This window comes from Nymphalis io, chromosome 30 (genome assembly GCF_905147045.1).
Source record: "Nymphalis io chromosome 30, ilAglIoxx1.1, whole genome shotgun sequence".
Classification (NCBI taxonomy): Eukaryota; Metazoa; Arthropoda; class Insecta; order Lepidoptera; family Nymphalidae; genus Nymphalis; species Nymphalis io.
In genome coordinates, this window is record NC_065917.1 from 6776846 (window position 1) to 6792839 (window position 15994).

At 35.0% G+C, this 15994-nt stretch overlaps 1 protein-coding gene and 1 pseudogene across 1 annotated transcript in view; both read left to right on the top strand.

The window, feature by feature from the left end:
• The first annotated feature begins 265 nt into the window (after positions 1–265).
• LOC126779996 (igLON family member 5-like) overlaps positions 266–15994 on the top strand; it is a 110119-nt gene continuing 94390 nt past the window's right edge. The window contains exon 1 of the mRNA XM_050504233.1: positions 266–277. The gene's annotated coding sequence lies outside the window, so the exon portion shown is untranslated. The remainder of the gene's footprint in view (positions 278–15994) is intronic.
• LOC126780175 (U2 spliceosomal RNA) lies at positions 1522–1626 on the top strand (annotated as a pseudogene).

Here is a 15994-nt window from a genome sequence, read left to right on the forward strand (position 1 = left end):
TATTTGAAATAGACATGTATATCGATACTAGTATCTAGAATATCGATTAACATAATTCACATCACTAACAACAAAGCTACGTCGCTTTTAAGGGCAGTAATTCTACGCGTGCGTAAGAGGAAGGCTGCCTCGGAAGTCTCTAATAAACATATAAAAATACAAAATCGATGAACAATAAATATTAAAATGCGTTTTAATTGAGTTTTAAATATTATGTGAACAAAAAGTGATGTGTCCGAAAATATTTATGTGAAAATAATATTATAAAGAATTTCACGTAAGTTATTATATAATTTTATAAAATTATTTTAATCTTAGCTATTGTATTTATTATTTGTTCCACATTTAGAATTCAACACAATATTTCAAAATTAATCAACTTCATTTTTATTCTTAGCCATTTTAAAAATTTGACATTGAAAAAAAAACACGTCAATCCAAATAGAATTTCGTTCAAAAATTGTTTTCATTATTTTGGAACATTTCAACCTCGAAATGATTATCTTGTCAAATATATATACTCAAATTCAAAATGTCCGAATTCTATCGTGAACATTATTAATAACACCAAATATCAGAATTTCTAGTATAATCCTGATTTAAAACAAACAATCCGCCCTAACGTCGTAACATAATGCTCACTACCTACGTATATATTCACTAACGATCATTCCCGACTTCGCACGAACGATTAAGCTTTGAATAAAAAAATATATTGCAGACTTTGGTCTATACTGCTTGAGACGATAATTAAAAAAAAAAAACTCTTCGTGCACTATTTTTTTTTTCTTCATATAATCTTGTCTTCAAAGACGTCTGTTCCCTTTGGTTCATTTTTTCTATATCTTTTTACACCCTTTCATATCATATATGTCTATATAAAATGTATATATATAAACTATATTATATATATTATAATATACTAACAGTACACTTAATATCGGCAAGAAAGGCCGATTTTGAATTATTTAAGAATCTAGAAACAGCTTTTCTCACGAGCTTTTATTTAACTTGAGCCTTTAGTATGGTGTGGATCTTGTAAATAAATTTTAAGCAAGTTCCATACATTCGTTTGAGCTGAAATTTCACACTTTTGGTGCTTATTTACTAAATTTTTATTAAAAATATAACAGCCCGTTATTGCCTTTATTTGTGACAGGGTCTGGTTCATTTTCCGCCCAGAGGATCGGAATTGCTGCTACCATTCTTGCCACCGTTCCACGCGATCATGTATATATATATACAGTAGATATTTTTATTTATATATAAGGCTTTAATGTACCGTAACCGTAACAGCCTGTGAATGTCCCACTGCTGGGCTAAAGGCCTCCTCTCCTCTTTTTGAGGAGAAGGTTTGGAGCTTATTCCACCACGCTGCTCCAATGCGGGTTGGTAGAATTCACACGTGGCAGAACTTCAGTGAAATTAGACAAATGCAGGTTTCCTCACGATGTTTTCCTTCACCGTAAAGCACGAGATGAATTATAATCACAAATTAAGCACATGAAAATTCAGTGGTGATTCGCTTCTCGGCCTTTTGGCTAAGATCAAAGTGTAGTATCTGTTCTTTTCAGCTTTAATGTACATCATTTGTTAAATTAATAATTGTTAAATTTATAAAATATCGTTGTTTTTAATGATATTTTCTATATATAACACTAGCTAATAAAAAGTAGATAATAAGAAAAATGTTTTTTTGGATAAGATTTGCGTAAAATCCGTTCTAAATGAGCGTCTACGTAAAATTGCGTTGGGGCAGAAGTAACTGTGATAAATTTCAAATCAATCGGGCGGATAGTTTAGGAGGTCTCATGAGTGGTATTTCGCACACACGAGTATATATACATATATATAGACAAGATTTTAATATACATAATAAGCTATTAAAACTGGTATAAACGAAATAAAAGTATCTTAAAAAAAAGAGATGTTAACTGCGTTATTATATTACGAAAAATATACAAAAGCCGAGATGGCCTAGCGGTTAGAACGCGCGAATCTCAACCGATGATTGTCGGTTCAAACCCGGCAAGCACCACTGAATTTTCATGTGCTTATGTTGTGTTTATAATTCATCTCGTGCTTGACGGTGAAGGAAAATATCGTGAGGAAACCTGCATGTGTCTAGTCTGTCAAGCCTTAAGCCAGTGGGACATTAACAGGCTGTTATTGTATACATAATTCCTTAATGTATTTATTGTCAAGCCTGCGATGTTATATACGGTATTATGTCAGTGTTTTTATTTATTTATGTTATTATTTATTAATTATTTATTAAATTACACCAGCTTTAATTTTTAGTTATTTTTATTTATATAGCTACCGTCCCAGTTTCGCACGTTTCGAATAAAGGTCTATCTAATACGTTTATATCGTAATACTTATAACTCTATTTAAATTGTTTAACAATTTCAGTTCGCAGGACTTTATCTTCAACAATCAGACAAGTTTCGAGCAATTTCCAAAAAAAACTTAACGAAAACCTTCTTCATAAATCTCTGTCGAATTCTGAAGATCTTATGAAAATTTGTAGTTTTTTAGCTTATCGCGTTCAAACAGACGCGACGCCTCAATAGAAATTTAATTTAATTTTTATTGTATCTGATTATGAGTTGGTGTTACCAACAAAAAAAAAACGTGCGGTCGGGGGATCCCCGTCAGTAACGAAGTTATTTGCGATATTTTTCGACTCAAAACTGTAGTAATAGCAATCCCCATTTTAAGGAGTTTGTTATTAGGAATTTTAGTAATTTATTCCTCCAAGTAAACAAAGTTTGTGATGGGAATTGTGACAATAGCCCAAGGATCGAAATTGGGACATGCGTGCGGCTCGAAGCCGTAGCGCTATTGGTCTTTATATGGTTTCGTATTGCCTTTATATTTTTGTTTTTGTATTTCTAAGAACTTTTATTTTAATTTTATATATTTTAAAAATAACTGTACATAGCTTAAAAATAAATGAAAAAACTATTATAAATTAAAAGAAAGAACGTTAGGTAAGTATTTTAAATAAAATGTATTCTTTTGATTGACTTTGCTATTACGTTATGAGATATTTCCTACCATTTCACTCTACTGTAAGCCGCGTAAAAAATATTGGAAAATAAAAAACTATTTTTTCTATAGTACAGGTAGGCGGACGAGCATATGGGCAACCTGTTAGTAAGTGACCTACGCCCATAGACATTGGCATTGTAAGAAAACACATCACACACACATACATACATCTAACTTAGAATTAAAGCTATTCAATTGCATAAAACTGTCTAAGGTTACGCCTTGGACAGTTTAGAAAAAACTATAATGTCAAAGTTATAATTTCGAAAATTGAAAACTTTTCTTTTATGCCATAATAAATATACCTTCTTACCAAAAAGGTTGTTAACGTTTTTAGTACCTTTTTCCGTGAGCTATTTAGATTTTAATAAGAAAACCTTAATTCTCCGTGGGGAATAAAGAAGGATTTAATTAAAGGAAAATTGTGTTCATTTATTAGTAAAGCTAACCATTTTGGTGGGTTTATTTTGATGTTCCGTTTCAATGCTTAGATGTTCATTTCCTGGCAAGTTTTCGTGGTAATCCCCTGGGCTGGGTATAGGGCGACTGAATTACAAATATATTCTATAGTATTCTAGAACCTCGCGCTTCTTAGGCTGTTGCTATTAATCCCGATATTTGTTCGTATCGTTTAAAACTAGTTCGGAACACAACAGTTCTAAGTATTAAGGTAGAATATGTGATAAGTATATATAAGTATATAACAAACAAAGTTGGCTTGCACAAAGTCCTACCACGAGGTAAACATGGTACATACGAATGGAACGGTGTACCGTTGATCGCCACTATAAGTACTTTTTTAAAACGTTTGAAAGTATAAATGCAAGAGCAGGAGACCAAGTGGGTCGCTCGACAAACGATCACATGCACTTCTGACAGATTCACCATTATATTTTATATTTCCATCATCTGGCTGCATAATAAAATAGGCACCCGTCTTATATTTTCACAACTTGACGTCTGACAACCGACTATGGTTGTGTGGTACCCGCTTAAATATATATATATTTATTTATATATAATACAAACGTACTATTGAATAGTTGTTTCTAGCTTACAGTAAAATAAAATGTTTTGGTAAATAATAGACTAAGCGTAATACTGTTTGCTCCTGATATCCGAGGTTCACTCACAGCGCGTTATTTTTATTTCTTTTCGGCTTTTTATACCCGTCCTAACTTCTAAACGAAAGGTCCGATTCGAATAATTTAAAGAGGAATATACGTGTAATTTTTACTGGTGGTAGGGGCTTGTGCAAGCTCGTCTGGGTAGGTACCACCCACTCATCAGATATTTTACTGCAAAACAGCAGTACTTGTTATTGTTCTGTTCCGGTTTGAAGGGTGATTGAGTCAGTGTAATTACAAGCACAAGGGACATAACATCTTAATTCCCAAGGTTGGTGGCGCATTGGCGATGTAAGCGATGAAATTTCTTACAATACCAAAGTCTATGGGCGTCTGTGATCACTTACCATCTGGAGGCCGATATGCGCGTCCGCCTAAAAAATCTACATAATCGACTTTATTACGAAGCTATTTAATTGCATAAGGATTAATATCATGATACGAATAAAATTAACTTTTGATCTTCCCGTGTTTTTAATTACCTAATTTGAACAAAAACCAAGTTAAGTCACAAACTATGATTGTTAGATTTATTGTCTGGCGGGTTTTGTTGTAGGTAATCGTAAGTACTATTCACACGGAATACATTATTTTAGGTATCATCAATAGTTTTAGCTTTAAGATAACCATCCCGTGGTTTGCGTTCTATGGGGGAGGCTTTCGTCCAGCAGTGGACGGCAAAAGGCTGAAGATAATAATTTTTGCAGTACACGTTGATAAATGACTTCTATATTATTGCATTTTTTGTAGGGATTTCTAATTTTTTTCTAAAATCAAATACATCATATGTTACTCGCTGATAATGTAGCTTTCTGTAGGTGATAGAATTTTTAAAATCGGCTTATTAGTTTTTGAGTTTATCCATTACAAATAAACATACAAAAAAAAACAAATAATACCTCTTTAAAATATTATTATAGATTTCGAAGTCGGGAAGAGAACCTACTATAATATAATAATACTTATGCTTTTATTGTTTCTATAATAACTGTTGTATTAAGTAAGTCGACCTTTTAAGGTCCTCCAGACCGATTTCAGCCACGACGGCGGCTAGTATCAAGCGAGATTAGCCAACTGCGCAGGACATATTATAGTGCACAAATACAGGTACGCTCTCTATTCCCTTACTCTCATAGTCCGATGGGACGGCAATCCGACACGACCGGAAAGAGTTCAGGCACAGGATCAACGGCTTCCCGTGCTTTCCGAGGCATGGGAGTGTACACATTACCAATTTCCAGACTCCGAGCTGCTATTGAGAATTTTCGATAGAAAAGCCCAATAGATTTTTATTGTTCGGTCCTGGTATTTGAACCCAAGACCTCCGGGTCTGCGGCCTTACATGTGGACACTAGACCAACGAGGCAGTTGACCTTTTAATAAAGTAATTAATTATATCAAACGAATCTAAATAAGGAATACAACTAATAAATTTACGTGTCTTGTATTTAAAAAACCTATGTAAAAAATATTATAACTTTAAAGTTTAATTTTAAAGGTAAGCTTTACTTCCAACTTTTCAGCCCTTCATCGTTAGTTCGACTTGTGGGCGGTGGGTTTATTATTCTCATGCTTTTGTTTAAGCACTAGTATCGCCCTTTGCTCGAGTGTTAGGGGACGAGGTATTTGCTAAAAAAAGAGGCCTAAATCCGTGCTTGTGGTTTTTTTTATAATATAGGTAGGCGGACGAGCATATAAATACCTGATGATAAGAGGTCACCATAAGAAATTGTATATTGTAATTAGTGGCATTGTAAGAAATGTTAATTATTGCTTACATCGCCAATGCGCCACCAACCTTGGGAATTGTAATTGCCTGTAATTTACACTGGCTCACTCACCCTTCAAACCGGAACACAACAATACCAAGTACTGCTATTTTGCAGTAGAATATCTGATGAGTGGGTGGTACCTACTTAACGAGCTTGCACATAACCCTACCACCAGTAAAGCTTCATACCAAATTTTAACAAAATCGGTTCATATTAGCATAACTGACTTATTTTATTTACATAAATTATTTTTCGCATTAATAATATTATCTTGTTGTGATTTTAAAACTGTCGGTTGAATAAAAGCCGATATATGTAGTTCAGTAGCAAGCACCACTACAGCAAATAACATGTGCTAAATTTGTGCTCATAATTGTAAATCGTGAGGAAACCTGCATGTGTTCTTTCAGGCTACTTACTCCTTAAGGGCATAAGAGAGTGCATACCCCAAGGCGCGTTAATTTATATTCTTCTTCTTCGAGTGCCACTCCGACTAGCGAAGATTGGCAGTCAGCTTTAAATACTCCTTCTTGTTCTTCGCGAGGCGAAAGAGTTCGACAGCACTCGCGATTCCCGTCCATTCACGGATGTTGCACAGCCAAGACTTTTTTCTGCGCCCAACAGCTCTCCTTCCAGCAACTTTTCCCATCATAATCAGTTGCAAACGTTCATATCTTTCATGCCTAAGCACGTGTCCGAGATATGCAACTTTTCTCTTCTTGACAGTCTCCAAAAGTTGCCGTTTTTGGTTGACGCGTCGCAGAACTTCCACATTCGAGACCTTATATAATAAAATAAATAAATAAAATAAATTAAATTTATATATCACATTACAAATTTGACCCCATTATATAAGTTTCTTTAAATAAGTTATAATATGTAAGCTTAAAAAAAACTAAAAGCAAATTCACATGACACAACGACTTTTTAACACACAATTATTTATTAAATAAATTAACCCCTTTTATTATGTAAACTCTAGCGCTGGCTACGTTGCGTGAACTTTTCAAATAACAAGTTATATAAGTACCGTCAGCAGAAAATGTATTTAATTATTTTTAATTAATAAATTGTTACAATGTTATAATATTCGAATGCCGTGAACGTTTTTCCTTTAAATTATAAATTATTATAAAGTGCAAATTCCATATAATACCTCTGCACAGGACAAATTAAAGACTTCAACTGGGCGCTAACAAGTGCACTTCGTAACTCACTCTATAACTTTCCTTTTTACTTCAGAAAGGTACCCGGCTCCCATTGGGGGGGGGGGGAACTCGGTTATGTGGGATTGTAACCCACTAAAACCACTGGTGGCCATCCTCGGCCGGATCGGAGAGTCTGCGGGATCCTGTTGATATAACGCATTCGCGGCCTCTCCCGTGCTGTGCTCCTCTCGTGGCTCGGCGGAGATCTCCTCAGTCTCCTCTCTCTCCATAACCTCCCTAACATAACCCGACACGACTGGACAGCGTCGCATAACGGGCCGCCTAGCGATGTAAAAGTCGCAGGTCCGATCCACCCTTGGGCTATTGTGATCCTCACTAAGACAAGCTTTACGTTTAATTGGAGGGCTAAATAGGAATGTCAACAAAAAGGGCATTGCAAGTATTATTTATTGTTTAAGTACCCAAACAAGTTGACAAGGCTAATGGGTGCCAGATAAAAATAAATATTAATATTTTGTTTGTATAAACAAATAAAAAACAAGACAAAAAAATAGTTCAGGCCTCAGGCTCAGTAGCTTGTTCATAGTCCAGCATTGGACAAACACATCACTGTTAAGCAATGGTGCATGTTAAGGGAGAGAAAGAGACAAAACACAAACATCCGAGTGGATAGACACACAGATAATAACCATGGAAGGAAATTTCATAAGAATAATTACTAATGTCGAGTTACACGTTCGCTTTTTAAAACTTTGATCCATAACTTATTATTCAAGGCACAAAGTCGAGCAATTTTTTTCAAATGTATTACTTTTAAGTCGCTTATTCTGCTAACGCTACTCATAAATCCATCACCTTGTTCAATTATTCAGTGTTGAGATTAAAATAACGATAAATTAAATGTTTCTATCGAAAATTTAAATCTAAATAATTCGGGAGTTTTTTCTTTATTACTTGTATATAAATAGATTGTTAAAAACATCGCTAACTACCTACGTCTTTCCTTAGATATAGATTTATTTATTTAACTAGCTTTTGTCCGCGGCTTCGCTCAACTATAAGGAAAGGATAAATGATAGTTTGAAAGTCTGTAATTTTAAAGTAAGAAGCATGAAATGTCATTCTGGTTAGAAAAAAGGAAGGTCAAGGGTTTTTTTATTTTTATATTGATGATTATTCTTTTAATAACCATCAGTGAACTTACTGTGAATCCCTAACTAATGGTCCTATCCACGAATCTGTTGCTTAAATACCCCGGCATCTACCCACGCCGTTAGATATTTTATTCTATCAAATTCAGGTTAAACAAAACTATTAAACTCACTAAAATCTTTATTTATATTTAATAATCGAAGCACCTCTTTGTAAACGGTGGTAGGCTTTGTGCCCGTCCATAAAGCCCGTCTGGGTAGGTACCACCCACTCACCAGATATTCTACAGCTAAAAAGCAATACTTAGTATGGTTGCGTTCCGGTTTGAAGGATGAATGAGTGAGCCAGTGTAACTACAGGCACAAAGGACATAACATCTTCGTTCCCAAGATTGAAGGCGCATTAGCGATGTAAGGAATGATTAATATTTCTTACATCGCCAATGTCTAAGGACGGTGGCGATCACTTAACATCAGGTGGCCTATTTGCCTGTCCGGCTACCTATAATATAAATAATATAATAAATTTTATTTATACTCAGACATGTTCACAATTTTAGTTGGCAGTTTTATTTAAATCTAGGGTTTTTACATAAGCGTAGGTGGTGGACCTCTGACTCCGAAACTAATATAAATTGTAATATCAGAGTCAGCGATTCTGATATTACAATTTATATTACAGTATAGTACAGCATCAGCCTGTGAATGTCCCACTGCTAGGCTAATGCCTCCTCTTCCTTTTTGAGAAAAAGGTTTGGAGCTTATTCCACCATGTTGCTCCAATGCGGGTTGGTGGAGTACACATTTGGCAGAATTTCAGTGAATTTAGACACATGCAGGTTTCCTCACGATGTTTTCCTTCGCCGTCAAGCACAAGATGAATTATAATCACAAATTAAGCTCATGAAAATTCAATGGTGCTTGCCCGGGCTTGAACCCAAGATCATCGGTTAAGATTCATGTGTCCCTACCACTAGGCCATCTCGGCTAGACAATTTATATACATACATATTATTTACATAAAAAACAACGTTTGAGGTACTTATTTTTGGGGCCAAAGTTACTCGCAGAGCTCACTCTGGAGCATTACATGTGATATCAGTTCTCACTAAAATCAGTGCCGGCCATGTTCAACGACAGGCAATGGGACATTGGATTGTCATGGGGAAGCACACTTTTAGAGGGAACTTCGTGTACTATATACTTATAAATTCGAATGATATATTCTCATGGATGGTATTCTTGGAATGAAAACTACCTCTCCTCGAGCACATCCTAAAATTAATCTGTAGGACTTGAGAGTCATATTGAGGTAAAGCTTCGATCTATCAATTAAGTCGTGCACGTGGATTTAATGGAATACATTTTCTTTATACAAACAACACTAACATTTTGAAGTTCGTTTTAAAAAAAAGTATTACTCGCATCTCCCTAGAAAATATTTATAATAATACATTGTGTATTTTGCATTTCGTTATTTGCACCCAGAAGTATGTGAATGATGTTTTTTAAGCGAATATAATAATACGAAATAAATAAGTGGAGTGTCTGTCTGTTATTCCAAACTAACTGCATCTTTTTTATTTAATATAGCTTTTTGCGAGTTACCATAACTAAAACAAATTTATAATTAATTAAAGCGTTTAGACTTTGAAATACTAACAAGCAATTATTATTATTTTTTTATAGTATAGGAAGGCGGACGAGCATATGGGCCACCTTATGGTAAGTGGTCACCAAACGCCCTTAGACATTGGCATTGTAAGAAATGTCAACCATCGCTTACATAGCCAATGCGCCACCAACCTTGGGAACTAAGATTTTATGTCCCTTGTGCCTGTAAATACACTGGCTCACTCACCCTTCAAACCGGAACACAACAATATCAAGTATTGCTGTTTTGCGGTAGAATATCTGATGAGTGGGTGGTACCTACCCAGACGAGCTTGCACAAAGCCCTACCACCTGTGAAAATTAATGGCTGGTTGGCTAATGTATTTCTAGACAGGGTCTTTCCATATTGTTGTAATTACAGGTACGTTATAAAGCCCATAGCAGGAGTAACGATAAATTATTGACCTCGAATTGACATGCCATTATTTGTCAAGATAATTTGTGGTATTCATTATTTGTTCGTGAAAAAATGGCGTTTTGGTGCCAAGTTGTCATCGGAACTTTGGAAGTAAAATTTAAGTGTATATAAGCAGTTAAGTGGAATAGCGTTGTGATATAACACATATTAATTGAGAATTTCTGAAGTATATTAAAGCTTGGCTTCAAGTTTATAGCAAATCGAATGGAATATTTAAATATGTGGTTTGTTTATCTTTGCTCATTCTACTATTTCAAGATAAGATAGATAGATAGTATACGTCTGTGTGCGGGTGTCGTTTATGTGTGTGTGTGTAATTATAGAACGGACATTGCTTTAAATCGATGGATAGTATTCGCTTTGTTGCAATTATTAATTGCTATCATGCGGTTTTTTTATGAGTAATTAGTCCATTGTGATTGATGTTCTCTTAACGATTTCGGCCATGACCAATCTCAAGATTACATCTGTGCAGCACATATAATAGTGCACAAGTGTGTGCGGAAACACAGGTGTACTCTTTTTTCAAACCCATTATTCGATGCAATACGACACGATTGGAAATATTTCTGACGGACAGCTTTACGTGCTTGATGAGACACGGGAGACACATTCCAGGCGCCGGGTTGCTACTGAGAGTCTTGGGCAGGAAAATCCCAATAACTAACTATTGGCCTGAAATCGGTATTGAACCCGAGATGTCGGAATCTCTGGTTTTCTACAACTAGAATCTAACTACTAGAACAACGATGAAGTCAAATATACTTTTATAGTGCAATATCTGTTTGCGCGCCTTTTGGTGACGTGCGGCAGATATGAAGCATTGAAATTGATGGTTATTAAAATCGTTATTAATATTATTAATGCGAAAGTTTGTTTGCTCGTTTGTTACGCTTTTACATCTTAATTACTTAACCGATCATCATGAAAATTTGCAAAGACATAGAGTACCTACGCCTCTACTACTACGCCGAATAAGATAATTTATAATTAAAGAAAACAAATAAATAAATATGGTGTCACTTAATATAATATTATTTTCGTTAGAAAACATGGCAACAGTGCTAATGTCTTGGGTACAATGTCACGGACAATCTTTTAGACGGCGTTTTTTTTTTCTATAAATTTGTAATGCGTATTTTGTTTTTTATTTTAATTTTTGTTACAGAATATATAAATTAATATGACTCTAAATAAATAAATAAGGTTAATAAACTAAAAATATTTTTCTTATTATTGTAGCAACGAAGTATGTATAGTAGTGTAGTGTAGTAGAGGCATAACAGATCGTCGTGTCGTTTGCCGTCACGGTAACTAAGTCGATCATACAAGCTGCGGCAATAACTGATACGTGATACGTTTGACTGTATTTACTGGTGGTAGGGCTTTGTGCAAGCTCGTCTGGGAAGGTACCACCCACTCATCAGATATTCTTCCGCAAAACAGCAGTACTTGTTATTGTTGTGTTCCGGTTTGAAGGGTGAGTGAGCCAGTGTAATTACAGGCACAAGGGACATAAAATCTTAGTTCCCAAGGTTAGTGGCGCATTGGCTATGTAAGCGATGTTTGACATTTCTTACAATGCCAATGTCTGAGGGTGTTTGGTGACCACTTACCATCAGGTGGCCCATATGCTCGTCCGCCTTCCTATTCTATAAAAAAAAACATCAAATCAGACATCGTAATAAAATGAAGTCCCTCTTCTGGGTTGAGGCCTCTTCTGCTTTTGAGTAGCAGGTTTGGACCACGCTGCTCCAATGCGGTAGATACACATGTGACAGAATTTCAGTGAAATTAGACACATGCAGTTTTCCTCACGATGTTTTCCTTCACCGGAAAGCTTGAATTATAAGCACAAATTAAACACATGAAAATTCAGTGCTTGCATGGGTTTAAACCCGCAATCATCGGTTAAGATTCACGCGTTCTAACTACTAATCTCGACACATGTCAAAACGTGGTGCGCGGTTAAATGCCGTATCAGTGGGATAGTCTGACTGTTGATTGATTGATAGCTTAGCGTGATATATGGTGCTACAGTTACTCGTATTTTGAAGGGAATGCTGCCAGAACTATAACAGTGTACTGCGAGTTTTTTTAATTATCCGATAGCGGCAACATAACTAAGATTTGTATAGAGGGAAAACAGTGCCATCTAGTGACAGTAATCGGAATTAGATATCACAGCTAACGTGAAAGCTTTCAAATAATTAAAAAAAATGTCAACAGTATTGTCAGCGACAGTCTATCTATCTTTTATAGAAAAGTTATTAAATATTATTTCGTAGTTTTTAGTTTAATTGTCATTGTGAAGTGACGGTTTGGAAAGAGACATTTAAAGGTCAGCAACGCACCTATAAGCCCTCGAGTGTTGCAGGTGTCCATGGGCGGTGATACACTTTCCATTAGGCGAGTATTGCTCGTTTGCCCTTTCTTACATAAAAAAAACATCCATTAGTTCCCAAAGTCGGTGGCGCATTGGCGATATAAGGAATTCCTTTCAGCGCCATTGTTTATGGACGGTGATGACCAATTAAAATCAAATGAAAATAACTTCCTTCCTATACTTAGGGAAAATACTTCCTTCTTACAAAAAAAGATTGGAATTTTTCAAAATTCTTTCACTAAGTGATCGGAGGGATTTGTTGGATTTAAAATTTCTTTATAAAACACTTAACAACAACTATGATAACTCGTTTCTGATATCAAAAATTAAATTGAATGTTCCCATTAGATATCCACGTAAACCAATAACACCATTAGTAAGACCTTTCCGCAAAACTGTTTTAGGAAGCAATTCACCTGTATCTCGCTTATGTGGAATTTTGAATGAGCACAGTGCTGTTTTAGACCCTTTTGGAGACTCATCAAACAAGTTTCACAAAAAAATATTGTCAAAATTGTCAGCTAACTAATTTATTTTGTTTATATTTGTATTTTATTATTTTACTATTATTGTTAATTCTTGTCATTTTTAACCTTGATTTACTAACAATTAATTATTTATAAGTTTGTCATCTCCAACTTTATCTTTGCAAGTGGTATTCACCTTAATAGGTAATGCATTTAGTTTTAAGTTGTATTAAAATTGTATACCTTTGTACGTGTTGATGTATTTACCACTGGTGAATCTTAAATAAATAAAATAAAATAAAAAAAAATGGCTAAATCGGCTGTCCGCCTACCTATCTTATAAAACATACGAAGACAGGATAGGCAGCTAGTGTTAACTAAAAGTATTTATAAAGAAAATCCTAATAGAATGACCCAACCCCAGTATTCGCCGGGACAATCTAATTATACTAACCCCAGATATTGATGTATCATCAAAGAGCTTTTAAAAACTACTTGAATATTATTAATTTATTTAGATGGAACTCCAACAGAAGTACACGTTGATACTCATAACATAACTTAAAAATTAATAAAACGAACATAATAAAACTAAAATGACCAACTAAATTAAAACAAAAAATTTAAATCTTGATACAAAGATTTTTTTTATCTGGTAATTTTTAAGAGGCCTTTATAGGCAGTCTATAGGCCCCATCGTTACACGCTAATGAAACAAAAACATAAGAATTTGCTATATTTAATGTTACCAACATAACTCATGGTTTCGCCAGCGTTAAATTTGTTAGGAAAATCTTATATAATCTGCAATTTTAATATACATAATGCCTGTTTAAATTAAATTATTAGGTAGCAATGGTAGTCCAAAAGAAAATGTCTGTTTTCGTTGTGGTAACTCAAATAGCCAAATTAACATTAAAAGAGGCAGTGATTTTGAAATCACAGACGGATACTTCAATTTTATTTATTTGTATAAATTTTAGATATTTTTTTAACTTTAATGGAGTATGCGACGAGCTGGTTGGCGTAGTTGGTAGATACCTGCCTTTCACGCCGAAGGTTGTGGGTTCGATTCCCACCCAGGACAGACATTTGTGTGCATGAACATGTCTGTTTGTCCTGAGTCTGGGTGTAATTTTCTGTATAAGTATGTATTTACAAAAGAAAAGTAGTATATGTAGTATATCAGTTGTCTGGTTTCCATAGCACAAGCTCTGTACAAGCTTAATTTGAGAACAGATGGCCGTGTGTGAAAAATGTCCCAGGATATTATTATTATTATAGTATACTTTCTATAGGAGTATTTATATTTATAGCTATGTGCAAGCTCGTCTGGGTAGGTACCGCCAACTCATCAAATATTCTACCGTAAAACAGCAGTACTTGGTATTGCTGTGTTCCAGTTTGAAGGGTGAGATAGCCAGTGTAGTTACAGGCACAAAGGATATAGGCATAACATCTTAGTTCCCAAGGTTGGTGGCACATTAGTGATGTAAGCGATGGTTAACATTTCTTACAGTGCCAATGTCTCTATGGGCGTTGCTGACTTACCATCAGGTGGCAAAAGGCTCGTCCGCCTACGTATACTATAAAAAAATCATGACGTTCGGTTGAGTAGTAGACGTGGAAGCATAACAAAAAGACTTACTTTTGTATTTACATTATTAGTTATGATTAAGTATTAATTTGAGAAATAAATATGATATTTTCAAATTCAATTACTTTAAAAACATAACTTTGTTATTTGTTTGATTTACGGTTTCCCCTTTTTGCGTTGAACCCTTATACCATGGGGGATCACAAATTGGTTCGTGTGTAACAAGATTTACTGGCGACGTCATGGGGTTTCCTGTGACGTAATCTATTTAGCCATCAAAGTTCATTCAAAATTGAAAGCTTTTAAGGAACATTCTAAAGCCGAGATGGCCCAGTGGTTTAAACGCGTGAATCTTAACCGATGATTGTGGGTTTAAGCCCGGGCTTGCACTGCGGAATTTTTATGTGCTTAATTTGTGTTTATAATTCATCTCGTGCTTGACGGTGAAGGAAAACATCATGAGGAAACCTGCATGTGTCTAATTTTATTGAAATTATTCCACGTGTGTAACCAAACCGCATCAGAGCAGCGTGGTGGAATAAGCTCCAAACAATCTCCTCAAAAAAGACTTACTACTACTACGTACTAACATTCTGAACTTAATTTGTATGAAAAAATCAAAATACATATTAAGTTACTACCGGTTATGTAGATTCTGTTAAGAATCGGCAAGTTATTGTATAACTTGCTGTTTGTTTGTTCTTTTTTTTTTTTTTTTTTTTTTTTTTTTTTTTTTTTTTTTTTTTTTTTTTTTTTTTTTTTTTTTATAGAAAAGGAAGGCGGACGAGCATATGGGCCACCTGATGATAAGTGGTCACCAACGCTCTTAGACATTGGCATTGTAAGAAATGTCAACCATCGCTTACATATCCAATGCGCCACCAACCTTGGGAACTAAGATTTTATGTCCCTTGTGCCTGTAATTACACTGGCTCACTCACCCTTCAAACCGGAACACAACAATATCAAGTATTGCTGTTTTGCGGTAGAATATCTGATGAGTGGGTGGTACCTACCCAGACGAGCTTGCACAAAGCCCAACCACCAGTAAACCAGGTCTTATCTTGCAAACTGATTTAGAACCACTTCCTCTTAGCCTACGGAGTTAAATTTTTACAATCATACATTATTTTTATGGTGTAAACATGACGCTAAATTCAGGATTTGCTCGAGACA